Genomic DNA, 14,095 nt, shown 5'->3' with positions numbered 1-14,095 from the left:
GAGAGGAAACAGTGAAGGCTAGACTAGGAGAGAAAGGACAGCATCTTGTGTGTTTGTTTATCGGAACCTTTTCTCTTTGACGTTTTCTTTAATGACCTTTGATGCCTCCACTTTTGTGTGCTTACTGCTCTTCTATTAGGTAGAGTAGTTTTATTTTTCCAAGTTCTTCCTTCCAAATATATAAGCCTGGCATAGAAGATCTGTACCAAATTCACAGAAATATCAGGAAGGGATACATGGGGGCTTCCTACTGTACATAGGACTTTTTATTACGTAAAGGCACTGAAGAAAATATGGCTCCCTATTAATACTGGATAAGTCTAGTTGGTGGATACATGAGCTTTATTACTTTTGGGCTTTTATGTGTGTTCGAAGTATTTTATAATAAAATATCCCTGTCATCATCTGTCTCCTGCACATAATAAAGGTTCTTTGGTTTGTTGTTGCTCCATTCTCTGCTCCTCTTTCCTTGTGCCTGCTGAGGTCATCAGCTGCTCTCCATCGCGACGTGGCTCACTCGGCTGTGGCCTTTGGGCGCAGTCTGTCCTCGGGCTCTGGACCACTCCAGCTGGGGAAGGAAGGTTCTCTTTCTGCTCTCGCCAGCCATTACATAGCCACTTAGATTTTTATTAAAGATACAGTTTGCCGTTCTATTTGCCATTTTCTGAAGCACAAATGCAGGTAACAATTTAAGCTAAATTAGAAGCACATGATAGTAAATTCACCTAAACTCACGTGCAGAATTATGGCCAACTGACTTTTCTGCCAGCCCTAAGTTTCTGTCAGAATTTTTGTGATTTTAAGTAGCAGCCTATGACAACCTCAGGAGATGTTTTCACCAACTCAAAGAGAAACTTACAAGACTTTTTTGATGTTGTTTTTACTGATAATGTGTGTCAACTAATCTGTTAGATTCAGTGGAATTTTTCCTCATGTAAAGAGTTGTTCAAACATTGATGTGCTCCCATTATATAAAAATTTATGCTGCTTTGCCCAATAAAATCTTTTCATTTTGCCAGATTCCTCGTGTTCTTATTGCCAGCATTTTGCTAACTTTCTTTTCTCATTTGCACATAGTAGGAGCACTAGGTGCTTAGTGTGTTCAATTCCAGCCGCAGTGAAAGTGCAAATGAAAACCATAGAGTTACAAAATTTGCCTTTTTATTCTGGAAAGTCAGGGAAGCAAGTCAAAGACCACATTAAACAACCCAAGTCAGAATTCACCAGGTTCCAGGGTACTATATGCTCCTGGAAACTGCAATTCAAACAGTTTTAACTGAATGGAGTTCACTATCATTTGGTGGTCCAGCTGTGTGCCTGTTCCCCAAAAGGAACTGATATAATCTGTAGCACTGGTCTCACAAATAAACGTCTGCTAGTTTAATCCACATATTAACATACCAGACCACCAGGTCTTATTTCTGAGTCGGCTTAAGACTTTCCTATTTTAGTTAACATTAATTCAACAAGTATTTCCTGAGCCCTAGCTATGTGTCCAACAAGGCGGTATGTGCTGTATTTATTGTTCATTAGGACCAGGTATGGCCCATCACACCTGCCTGTCCCTCGTAATACCTAGTTCAGTCATAGAGAAGTAGACGAGAGCTGAGACCATGTACATATTGAGACAAATCGGATTCGTTTTGCCAGGGGAGAGATTTCTATCAAGGATTAAAACGGAACAGAATGGCTTTTCCCTGTTTAATCCTTGAGGAAAGCCCTTCCCTATGCCTTTTCTTTTGGTAGAATTCTTTTGCTGGGGCAGCCAGGAATGTAAAAGGCTCATCATTGTGAATGAGGGTGACTTATATTTGAAATCGAGCTCTCTTGCTACATAATGCGAACTCCAGAAAACCAGTAACGTGAGGATCCTGACCAGCAGGGCCCTACGCTGCCAAATCCCAGGAGAGGCTGAGTCCTCCTGAGGCTGGCAATGAACCATGAACCATTGGTGTGACTAGTGCGCTCATCACCAACACCTGCCTGGCCTTGGCAAATGGAGCTCTCGTGGGGTTAGCCAAAGCGTGACAGCTGGGCTACTCGCTGTGCAGGGGGTTCTGCAGGCAGACTGGCCCCCAGCAGTGCTTGCTTGAGAAACAAAGGCTCTTCAGGGTGGTTTGGTTTGGTTTTTCCAGGTAAAAGGAGTTGGAAGGTAGCCTGTGGTTCCAAACATGAGTTACGAAGGAGCAGCAGGATGACTTTCTTCCGTTCCAGGCTGCCCATCGGCCCCGGGGGAGCTGTGAGAAGCTCACACAAAGAACTGGCACTTTCTCCATTGCCTGGAACACGGTGCAAGTTCCCGGTCTAACTTCCCTAGGAAGGTTCTTGCCATTAGCTTTCCGATAACCTACTAACCTTGGGTTCATCTAAGGCTTTAGCTGCCCAGCCTCATGCATTTTCCCGTGCTTTCCTTTTCCCTCGAGACCCTGAGCTGATAACCTTTTGAGGAGGATGTGCCCACCTCTTGTGATGTGAGACTTCCAGGAAGTGAGAGGGACTAGGAGTCGTATTACTGTAAGAAGCCCGCTCTGCCTCCTCCAGGGGTGCAGCCGGATTCCTCTCGAAATACACTCAGCGAGGGCTTTTGCTGAGGCACACATCTGTGCATGAAAATACAGATACAACACTCGGAAGCAGGAACGGTTTGAAGGAGAGTGCTCATGCAGTTTGGGGTGTTGACTGGATGACTAACGTACGTCACCCGAGCCTTTGCCTCCCTCGCAGACGTTCCACGTGTACTTGATTCAGCCAGAAAGCATCCCATTTCCCAAAAGCATATCCAGTGAGATCCTGTGCACAATTCTTCTCACTGTCAAGGACTGGTATGTAGGCTTGAAGCCTTGGAACCATTGGTACCTACCCCAAACCTAAGGGGCTTCAACTCTGAGATGGCGGTGTTTCCGTTCCTTGGGTCTGTGCCCCGCGCTGCCCCAGGTGTTCCACTTCAAGTCCCCTCCCCCCCTTCCTAATTCTGGCTCTGGCTTAATTTGCTACCTTGTGGGGCACTTTGGAAGAAGGCCCTTTGTGTCCTCCGGGATGGTTTCTTTGCCATTTAAGGTTCATTATTTCCTGTTCTCCCATTTCTCAACAAGAGGGTTCTGGAAATTCACCATTTTTTTGCCTCTGTGTTGTACCCCGCTTTGGGCCTTTTCATACATGCCCCTCCTTGCCTTCATCATGTGGAGGACTGGATGCAAACAGTTTGAATTGGGCTTTCCTAGATGGGAACCCATCGGTCTTTAATTTTATAGGCCAGGGAACTGAGCAGTCGAAAAGTAAGCATCTTTTCTCTGCCACAAAGCCAGCAACAGCCCAGACCTCCTTGTCTCCTAAGCAGTGGCCCTTCCACTGCACCGGTGTCTCCACTGACCTCTGCATGGAATTCAGAGTCACCTGCACGCCTTGTGGTTTACTATTGAAACATGCCATACAGGGAAATTCATGAATGAATTCACTGAGTGTGTGTGTGTGTGTGTGTGTGTGTGTGTGTGTGTGGTTAATCCTCACCCGAGGATATTTTTTCCATTGATTTTTAGGGAGAGTGGGAGAGGGAGGGAAAGACAGAGAAACACATCAATTGGTTGCCTCCTGCATGAGCCCTGACCAGGGCCCTGGCTGGGGAGGAGCCTGCAACCAAGATATGTGCCCTTGACCAGAATGGAACCCGGGACCCTTTGGTCCGCAGGCTGACACACTATCCACTGAGCCAAACCGGCTAGGACTGAATTCACATTTTAAAAGGGCACTTACTGTGTAGAGTTACCAGACACTGGGACCATGAAGATGAAGAAGGCCAGAACTTGGAAGCAAGGGGCTTACAACACATGCCTTTTGGAATAATGGTCCTTCGTGGTGACTATTTTTTTAAGTTCCCACAAGTCCACAAAAGAGGGGTTGTGAAAGAGGACAATAGTAGCCGCCCATCTTCTCTCTGTATTAAAAGCCTCCAGCCTTGCTAGTCTCCTCCCACTCACCACTCGAGCTGGTGTCTGCGTTTCCCTCCTCCCCACAGACACCTGGGACAGAGGGATTCTTCTTGGATGTGAAGGAGTTTGAAGCAACTGGTATCTCCACCACTATTTATAGTTTAACCTGTTACTTCTTAACCACGGAATAAAATTTTAATTTGCCACCAGTTAAAGATGTTAAGCTCTCAGAAACGTCTAGAATTGAAATTTGACTTCTCTAAGGTAAACCTGATTAGGCAAAACTGTGCAGATAAAGGTTAATAACCAATCATAAGGTGGGGGAGAAGGCTGTCAGCTGTGGCATTTCCACCTTTACCAGGACTTGAGGGCTGCCCGTCTCAAACCCGCTCTGTCCAGAGCAGCAGAGGCCACTGACCACATGTGGCTACTGAGCACTTAAAATGTGGCGAATCTAAACTGAGATGTGCAGTAAACAAATGACAGCAGAATTTTAGACGACACAATATCTCTATAAGGTCTCCCACAAATGTATACACACACTTTGAATAATTATAAAGGCAATGTTTATTAAAATACATTTCCTTTTCAAGACTGAGCCATCAGCTGTTAAAGTGTGTATACTTTTTGGGGGAGGACACCCTGTATCTTCTTTACATGTTGAGATACTAGGGATAAACTGGGTTAATACTATTAAAATTAAATTCACCTGTTTCTTTTCACTTCTTTTCAAATGTGGCTACTAGAGCGTTTAAAACTACCATGTGGCTTGCATTACATTCCTATGGGACCTGTCCATCTGAGGCAGTGGCCACCCATCCCCCAGCACTGAGCCCTGCAGGCAGGCTCCCCTGCACGGGTGCGCATGCGCACGCATTACGCTGCTCTGGCAATGTTGGGAGGATTGTACACCAACTGAGAACCACAGAAACGAAACGTTTTTAGAAAAAAAAAATTTTAAGGAAAGGTGTAAAACAAGACAAAGTACTAGTCTATCCGACTGACGTTTTCAAGAATAATGGGAAGGGCATGGAAAAAAGAAACACGTCCATTTTCTTGGAGGGTATTTAATAGTACACATCAAAAACCTTAAATTGCACATACCCAATAGCCTACAAATTTACCTTCTTGCCTTTTGAGTAATTGAGTAAGCACAAATATCCAGTTGCATGATTAAAATTAAAAGTTAATGTCCAACAATAGCTGATATGTTAAGTACATTAGGACATTAAATAGGGTCTACAAAACAAAGTTGTTCAAGATGTTATATAAGTAGAAAGACACTGGAAGAATATACACCATAGTGTTAACAGTGATTATCGCTGATGTGGAATAGGTGTGGTTTTTCAGCTTGCTCGCATTTTCTTCCGTGCAATGAACACACATGCAATGAGGCTTTTTGTGTAAGTATGAAATCTATAGACCACACAATGGTAGCCACCGTTTATGGAGTGAGTGCTTACTATTGACAAGCCATTGTGCCAGGCACCGTGCGATTTTGCTTTGTGGCGTTTAAACTTTAAATATCAGGCACTTTCTAGACTTAAACAGGGATATTGACTAAAAGGTCCACTTACTACCGCGCAATGCCAGTGATTGGACAGCCAGGTAAACAAACGGCAATCGCCATGGCAAACAGAAACGATGCCAAAGTCAACATTTTCGCCTGAGTCGAAGCAATAAATCCTGCAGAGACAGCAGCGCACGCACGGCACAGTTCTCGCTGCTGCGCCGCTCAGAGGCTGGGACCCCGCGCAGGAGGAAGTACCTTCCTTGATTGCCGACCTGCGATGCGGGCGGGGTTCCCAGAAGCGCCCGGTGCGCCGCCCGCGCCGTGTTCTCCGCCTTCCGTTGCTCGGAACTACAGGTGCTCCACGTGGCTCCCACGGGGCGCTCTCCGCGGGCCTGCAGCGCCCCCTGGCCCAAGCCGCACCGGCCCGGACCAGCAAGCCGCCTCGGCGTCCGGTCCCGCCGTGCGCTCCTCGCCGCGCTGGTCCTGGGGAGTCAGAGCCCAGAGCTGTCTCAGCGCCGCAGGAGCCCTGGTGGCTGGGCCGCGCTAGCGTCCACCGAAAGGGCGCCGGTTACTTATTCGCGCTCCCCGGAGACGGGCCGGCTCGACCTCCCGTCGCCCCACCTGGAGCGCGTAGACCGTGCTTGCGGGCTTTGTTCGGCATTGTCTGCGTTCACCTAGCGCGGCCGCGGGGCCCGCGCGCCTCTCCGGGCAGGCGGCGTCCCGGGGAAGAGCGTACCTGGCGCCCGCTGCCCCGGGCGAACCGGCCGGGGTCTTGGGACGGTGCGCGCAGCGAGCCCCACAGCGACCCCTCCCTTGGTCCTGGGCACAGGAGCGTGGAGCTCAAGGGCAAGAACCGCAGGTAAGGGTACAGCGCTTGGGTGGCTGCGGGTGGAGGAGGGAACCACATACTAAACCCCAGCTGCTTGGCAGTCACAGAAGGAGCTTGTCTTCTGAATCAAGGCTTTGGGGACATGCCTAAGCGCCTCCCCTTCCACCACCACCCATTACAGAGCATCCGCACGTGTTCTGGTTACTCAGGTGCAGTTTTCCCAGACAGCTGAGTGCCCTCCCCGCGTCCCCCCTTCTCCCCAGACCCCTCCAGCGAAGGCTCTGCAAGCCGAGCCAGAGAGGGGCCCGCTGCCCCCAGACACTCGCCCTTGGGCGATGGGAAGTCCAGGGGGGTTGTCCTCCATGGTGATTTCGCACCACCATCATCACCTGACCCAGGCTTACTCACCTGCTGGGACCATAGGGGGAGTATCAGAGTTGCACCTTTGAAACTTGCCAGAGAGCGTCTGTTTAAAAACATGGTGGGCACCCAGAAGGGAGGAGGGCACCTTTCATTGTTAAACCAGTAGCTGTCCGGCTGAGAGGGGCCTTTCAGCGGGGGTACCAGGCAGTGTGTTTGCTGTCTTGGAAATGAATTGGAACTTTGCAGTTTTCAGAGTATGAGGTCTTTTAATTAAAAAACAACAAAAACCCTAGAACCTGTGTTTTATAAATTGAGGTCTAAAAATCTAAGCTCAGGGTGACATTGCACTAAGAAATGTGCATTTATCGAGAAAAGAGAAGGAGCAAGTCAGAGAGAGACGTGAGAGCGGTGGCACTGCCGTTGGCAATGGCCACGGGAGCCTGTTGGTAAGGCTGCTGGCCTTCAGCCGCCTGCAGCCATTCTTACTGGCTGGTGGGGGCACAAAGCCCACGGAGCCCTTTTCCGGGTGGGCTCTGGCCAGTTCTCTTCCTTTGTAGACATCCAGCCCAGAGCCAAACTCTGTGTAAGAATTTCCCAGACTAGGTCCCCAGGCAAATCCCAGGCAGAGAGGGGAGGGACTTCCTTCCTTTATCATACCTGTCTGTCTGACTGAAGACCATCAGTGATGTATTTTTCTTGAAATCTGGTTTTTGGTTTGCCATCCAGAGCTTGAAGTAGCTCCCCTCCTCCCCGCCCCCCCCCCCCCACCATTGACTCAGAAACTCAGGTCCTCTGGAATGAATTATAGTCAGATGCCCATGTGTTTACAGATGAGGAAACAGACTCAGAGAGGATGGAGACTGCCCAAGGGCAAATGGGAAAGCCGTGGAGGAACCCACACTCCTGGGTTTGTAATGAGCTTCAAAAATGGCGCAGTCATTAAGCGGCAAGTGATGCCACGGGATAAACTATTGCTGCAAATGTAAAATCTTTTGTTAAGATTGTCCCCACCAGGTTTGGTTAAGATGATCCCCACCAGGTTATATAAATGACATTTCTTACAATTATACCAATGGAGGGGTCAGCAACACGGTGAGGTATTTTAGAACAGTGGTCCTCAAACTTTTTTTGTTGTTGTTAATCCTCTCCCAAGGATATTTTTCCATTGAATTTTAGAGAGAGTGGAAGGGAGCGGGAGAGAAGAGAGAGAGAAACATCGATGTGAGAGAGACACAACAATTGGTTGCCTCCCTCATGTAATCCAACCAGGGCCAGGGATTGAGCCTACAACCGAGGTACATGTCTTTGACCGGAATTGAACCCGGGACCCTTTGGTCCACAGGCCAGCGCTTTATCCACTGAGCAAAACTGGCTAGGGCAGTCCTCAAACTTCTGTACTTGACATATCAGTGGAAAAGTTGTTTTAATTGGGAGGACTGTAACAGGATAGCTAATTCCCCCCCACAACCCCCAATTAGTTTACATTCAGTATTCTGTGTTAGTTTCAGGTGGCTAACATTTTATTTTATCTCACAAGGATATAAAAAATAATTCCTCCCGCCATCTACAAGGCTGTGGGGGGGTCTCTTGGGGACCCTCACAAGGAAGAGTATCCAGGCAACACCCCCATTTCAGCATCATCCCAAGCCAGCCCTGTAGGACAGCTGAATACACTTGAAGTTCTCCCTTAATTTACCCTGTTACCTTCTGAACAGCTCTAGACGGCTTGCTTCCCACCTGCAAAATTACCTGCAGGGCTTCCCTGAGTCTGACCCCTGTCTTTGAGCCCTCACTTCCTTTCCTGATCCAGAGTCCCTGATCTCCATTGAGGAAACTGCCCTGGCCCAGGGGGCTCTTGCAATGTGGTCTCGTGGGATCCTGCCAGCAGCCTTCCCAGGTAAACAGGAAACTGAGAGACTGAAGTGAAGGAATTGACCTGGGAGGCTCACGCTCAGGGCTCCTGATGTCCCATGAGGGCTCTTCGGTTGTCATCTCTGCACTGCACGCTTCTTGTCAACAGCGAGCTGTCCGCAGTCAGGAGACCTCGACTTGACATCAAGCTTGCGGTTCGCTAGCTCTGGGACCTCGGGCCGCAGCTTCTCCCAAGACCATTTTCATGTCCAATGGAAATGGTCATGCCTACCCCACGGGGGCATGCGTGGTGTTTCATGAAGTTCATGTGTGTAATGATCATCTTTTACCCTCGTACATTTAGAAAGTGTTTCACCAAGTAGATGTTCACGCACTATTTGATAGGATCTTCACACCACAGCGTGACTTAGTGAAACAGATCCCCTCCCCATTTGACAGCTGCGTGAACCGAGTCAGGGGACGTTGTTGGCAGAGTCTCCCAGCTGGTTACCAGCAGAGCTAGGCTGGAATTTGGTCTCTGGGCCTCCGGTCCTGTGTGTGTGCCTCCCAGAGTCCCAAGGCAGTGAATTTGGGATTTTCAAAGATCATCAAAACAATCATTAAAATCCCTTTTGGCTAAAAATATCTCTTAGCAGGTGGGGTGAGTGTGGGAGGCTCTGCGATTTATGCCCATCTGCCCAGCTCTCTCCCCAACCGTCCAGGGAATCCAAACAGCACATTGTCCCCAAGTGCTGACTTCTGGTTGTCAGACTGTTGGGTTCTGAAAATTTGCGATTCTTTTAGGGGAAGCATTACTTACCCCGAGCAGCTTTTAAAATGTTTTCCCTGCCTCATCAAACTAAAAATGTGCTGTCCACTTCCCTAGACATGGAGCCAGGCGTTTGGCCAAATAAATGGGCAAGAAAGATCATTGTTATAGCAAAAGACACCAATGGCTTCCTGGCCGGAGAGTCCTACCTTTGATTGATTTTAGTCTTCCTGTTCAGGCGATGACTGATCTTACAAAGGGTTCAGGTTTCCATCCTGGCCCATTGAGAGGAGGCTGCTAAGGGCTAATCTAATATTCGGGTTTGGAATTGCGTTTTGTAAGGAGGTGGAAGTGGTTTCTCGTTTCACCCTGCAGTCATTTATTTCCGATCTTAGAGGAGAAGGCGGGCATTGTCCTGCAAAACTGCCTGTAGCTATCACCAGTCCTCCCTGGTTTTTCAAAAGGATCCTTGTTTGGCCTTGGTTTCTTTCCTGTGTTTGGTGTGCCCTGCAGCAAACCCACTCACTGTCCCCAAATGCGGGTGCTGTGTGGAATCAGGATTTGCAGACAACAGTCAGACGAAAAGATTGGGGGCTGGGGGGCATCTAAGTCCATGTGTGAGTCCCCGATGCCAGGAATGATGCACGGGATTGGCATGAGTAATGGAACAGAAAGGAACAAAGGCGAAGACGGAGGCTAATGTAATGGAGAAAGCTTGACAGGGTTCACCTGGGAGCGAATAGTCTGTTTCTGCCCTGGGTCGCAGGCTACCCCTGACTACTTTGTAAAAGAATGCGGAGCGCTCTGGGAATCTTCTCATGTGCTCCACTGTGGCAGTTGCTGGCAGGGTATGAGCTGGGTGGGAAACTGGCAATGGGCAGGACTCAGGGGTGGCAGAATTTTAGTTATACTCCTGTTCCTCTCTCCTGATTCCCCAACATCAGGAAGGTGATGGGTTGAACAGACCCCCCCAGAGGCCAGGATGGAGTCGGATGCTCTTATTTGCTGTATAACCTGGTACAAACCACCTAACTTCTCCATGCCTCAATTTTCTCATCTGTAAAATGGGAATAATGTTCTCATTGGCTGACTGCATGGATTAGGGGAGAGAAGACACAAACGTATGGAGCCCGGCATTAGGCACACAATAAATACCCACTTGATGGTAGTAGCTGGGCAATTTCACTGTGGAATTCATTCTTTGAAAAAGGTGTTTCGCCCTAGCTGGTTTGGCTCAGTGGATAGAGCGTCGGCCTGCGGACTTGAAGGGTCCCGAGTTCGATTCCGGTCAAGGGCACATGCCAGGATTGCGGGCTCCATCCCCAGTAGGGGGTGTGTAGGAGGCAGCCAATCAGTGGTTCTCTCTCATCGTTGATGTTTCTATCTCCCTCTCCCTTCCTCTCTGAAATCAATAAAATTATATATATACTAGAGGCCCGGTGCACGAAATTCGTGCACAGGGAGGGGGGGTGTCCCTCAGCCCAGCCTGCACCTTCTCCAATCTGGGACCTCTTGAGGGATGTCTGACTGCCCGTTTAGTGGGATCAGGCCTAAATGGGCAGTCAGACATCCCTCTCACAATCTAGGTCTGCTGGCTCCCAACCGCTTGGCTGCTTCTGCCTGTTTGCCCCTAACCACTTCTGCCTGCCAGCCTGATCACCCCCTAACCACTTCCCTGCCAGCCTGATCGACGCCTAACTGCTCCCCAGCTGGCCCGATTGCCCCTAACTGCCCTCCCCTGCCAGCCTGGTCACCCCTAACTGTCCTCCCCTGCAGGTCTGGTCACCCCTAACTGTCTCCCCTGCAGGCCTGGTCGCCCCCAACTGCCCTCCCCTGCTGGCCTGGTCACCCCTAACTGCCCTCCCCTGCAGGCCTGGTCACCCCTATCTGCCCTCCCCTGCAGGCCTTTCCCACCCCCCAACAGCCCTCCCCGGCAGGCCTGGTCCCCCCAACTGCCCTCCCCTGCTGGCCTGGTCTCCCCCAACTGCCCTTTTCTGCCGGCCCAGTCACCCCTAACTTTTCTCCCTGCTGGCCTGATCGCCCACAACTGCCCTCCCCTGCAGGCCTGTTTTCCCCCCCAACTGCCCTCCCCTGCAGGTCTGGGTCCCCCCCAGCTGTCCTCCACTGCAGGCCTGGTCCCCTTCCAACTGCCCTCCACTGCAGGCCTGTTCTCCCCCCCAGTTGCCCTCCCCTGCAGGCCTGTTCCCCCCCAACTGCCCTCTTCTGCAGGCCTGGTCCCCCCCCAACTGCCCTCCTCTGCAGGCCTGTTCCCCCCCCAACTGCCCTCCCCTGCAGGCCTGGGTCTCCTGCAACTGCCCTCCCTTGCTGGCCTGGTCTCCCCCAACTGCCCTCATCTGCCAGCCTGGTTACCCCCAACAGCCCTCCTCTGCTGGCTTGGTCACCCCTAACTGCCCACAAGTGCCTTCCCTGCAGGCCATCTTGTGGTGGCCATCTTGTGTCCACATTGTGTCTTGGAGTGACAGTCAGTTTGCATATTACTCTCTTATTAGATAGGATATACTTTTTTTTTCAGTGTTTAGATACAGGGTTGTATTTAGAATATTGAATTTGTATTTTAAGAAAGTTTTGATATGTGAGGAGGGGAGAAGAAGCCGATTGTTTGAAATGATTGGTTGGGAACAGAGAGTACTACTTCAGCAGGTTCGAAATAGCATCTGTTTCGTTCATCTTGGTACAAAAGAGAATGCAGTGAGCACAAAGATTGATCTAGAAGTATCCCATCTATGGTGGGCAGTGGGCATTGCGGTGCTCAGTTTACCCAGCAAGCACCGGTCTCATGCAGTGTGGGCTGGGTCACAGTAAGGGTTGTGTTGGGGCACAGGGAAGGGAGTGCGGCTGGGGTCCCAGAGCCAGACCATCCCATCCACACACTTCCGAGAAAGCATTTGGCCTCTGGCATCAATTTGCAGATTGCCAACATACAAGTTGTTTTCGTGAGCGGAAACTTGGAAACATTCGCCTGGGCAAGCAAGGGCGCGTGACAGAGCGAGATGACGTTGCTTGGGTTTGTTTCCTTGGAGCGGGAGGGGCCCATGCTTACTGTGTGGCAGGAACCTTCCAGACTTTCTTCCACCTTGTCCTCAGGGCAGCCTGGGGAGGCAGCTAGAATCCTGGTTTTATAAAATATTAGCAGGCCCGAGCCTCAGAGTCCTGCGCGTGCCCAAGGTCAGAAGCTGTGACCCCAGAAAGCCATCCTGAACTTAAGGAGTCGGTAGCATTTGGAAGCCCTTCACCTTTGCCCTGCACTGCCCCTCGTCCACAGGCCCCGCCCTAGCCTGGCTCCCAGGTGGCAGGTGGGGACCTGTCCTGCGTCTGTGTGGAGTGAAAGGAAAGAAAATGTGTCCTTGGGGGAAAAGGGAGTGCCTTGCTGGCATGCGCCGGGCTGGAAGCCAGCAGGAAGCGTGTGGGCCCTTAGCCGCCCAGATCCCCTCCGGCCACCGTTCTCCCTGGATGGTGTCTGGGGAGCGTCTGACTCCCCCACTCTCGCAATTCTGAATCTCCTCTTTTCACCTAGATTAGGTGAAGGTCAGGCCGGTTGGAATATTTGATCTTGTTTTTTTCAGAAGTGTTTTGAAATTCAATAAGCTGAATATACAGTTGAGTAAGGTCTGACCATCATAGGTTCAGGATGGAGAGGAGATCAAAGGGGATTTTAAAAATATATATGTTTTTTGCCCTAGCTGGTTTGGCTCAGTGGATAGAACATCAGCCCGTGGACTGAAGGGTCCCGGGTTTGATTCCACTCAAGGGCATATGCCTGCGTTTCTGGACTCGATCCCCCAGTAGGGGGCGTGTAGGAGGCAGCCGATCAATGATTCTCTCTCATCATTGATGTTTCTATCTCTCTCTCCCTCTCCTTTCCTCTCTGAGAGGTGGGTTTTGCTCTCGCAGCTGGGAGGTGGGGGAGTGCGAGTTTGTTGGAGAATGCATTTCGGTGCAGGTTAAGTTGGAGGCGGGTTGGTCAGCTGCTGGGGATGATCGGGCATGTGTTTGGAGAATGAGCGAGGAAGGAAAAGGGAGAGAGAGATAGAAACATCATGAGAGAATCATTGATGTGGGGGTGGGGAGGTCAGGAGGCCCGAGGTATGTCAACGTACCTCCTGCCTTGTCACCCATGGTCTCACTTGCAAATATATTTAAAAATATATATTTTTAAAATATATAATATATATTTTAAAATATATATATTTAAAAAATACATGTTTTTATTGATTTCAGAGAGGAAAGGAGAAGGAGAGAGAATTATTGATGGGCTGCCTCCTGCATGCCCCACACTGGGGATCGAGCCCGCAACCCGGGCATATGCCCTGACCTGGAATTGAACCATGACCTCCTGGTTCATAGGTCGACGCTCAACCACAGAGCTACACTGGCCAGACCAAATGGGATTTTTAGCAGCATCTGGTACAACCTCCTGGTGAGGAATCACGGTCCCTCGTGGGGTCACACCTCATCCAATGAGAAGCGGGTGCTTGTGGATTCAGGGTGCAGGTTCTCTGCCCCCACGGGCCAGGTGCGGTCCCTGCCTGTCAGGTTGTCACTTAGAGGGGTGCCATCTCAGTGTGGAAGGCATTCTGAGCAGTGGCTCAGGGTCCCTGCGCTGACCTGGGCTGCAGGTCAGGGGAAAGTGCATTGGTTTAGAGCTGGAGACGCGAGGTGTGGGACTGTCCAGGCCCCTCCCTCTCCTGAGCCTCAGTGACCTCTTCTGTTCCTCTCTGAGGGGTGTATGCCTCACTCACCCCCAGTCTCCTCTTTCACACTGTACTGTGACCCTCTCACTCCCCAGTTCCTGCTCCCTGTGGGTGAGAATGCAAGCAAGCCGG

At 50.3% G+C, this 14,095-nt stretch overlaps 1 protein-coding gene across 1 annotated transcript in view; it reads left to right on the top strand.

The window, feature by feature from the left end:
• The first annotated feature begins 5,938 nt into the window (after positions 1 to 5,938).
• The window catches only part of VWA2 (von Willebrand factor A domain containing 2), a 36,290-nt gene continuing 28,133 nt past the window's right edge, over positions 5,939 to 14,095 (top strand). Inside the window, exon 1 of the mRNA XM_080640822.1 lies at positions 5,939 to 6,298. The gene's annotated coding sequence lies outside the window, so the exon portion shown is untranslated. The remainder of the gene's footprint in view (positions 6,299 to 14,095) is intronic.

The sequence above is a fragment of the Plecotus auritus genome, assembly GCF_963455305.1.
Source record: "Plecotus auritus genome assembly, chromosome: 9".
NCBI classification, from domain to species: Eukaryota; Metazoa; Chordata; class Mammalia; order Chiroptera; family Vespertilionidae; genus Plecotus; species Plecotus auritus.
The sequence above is the reverse complement of the archived record's forward strand: the minus strand, read 5'-3'. Positions and strand labels throughout refer to the sequence as shown.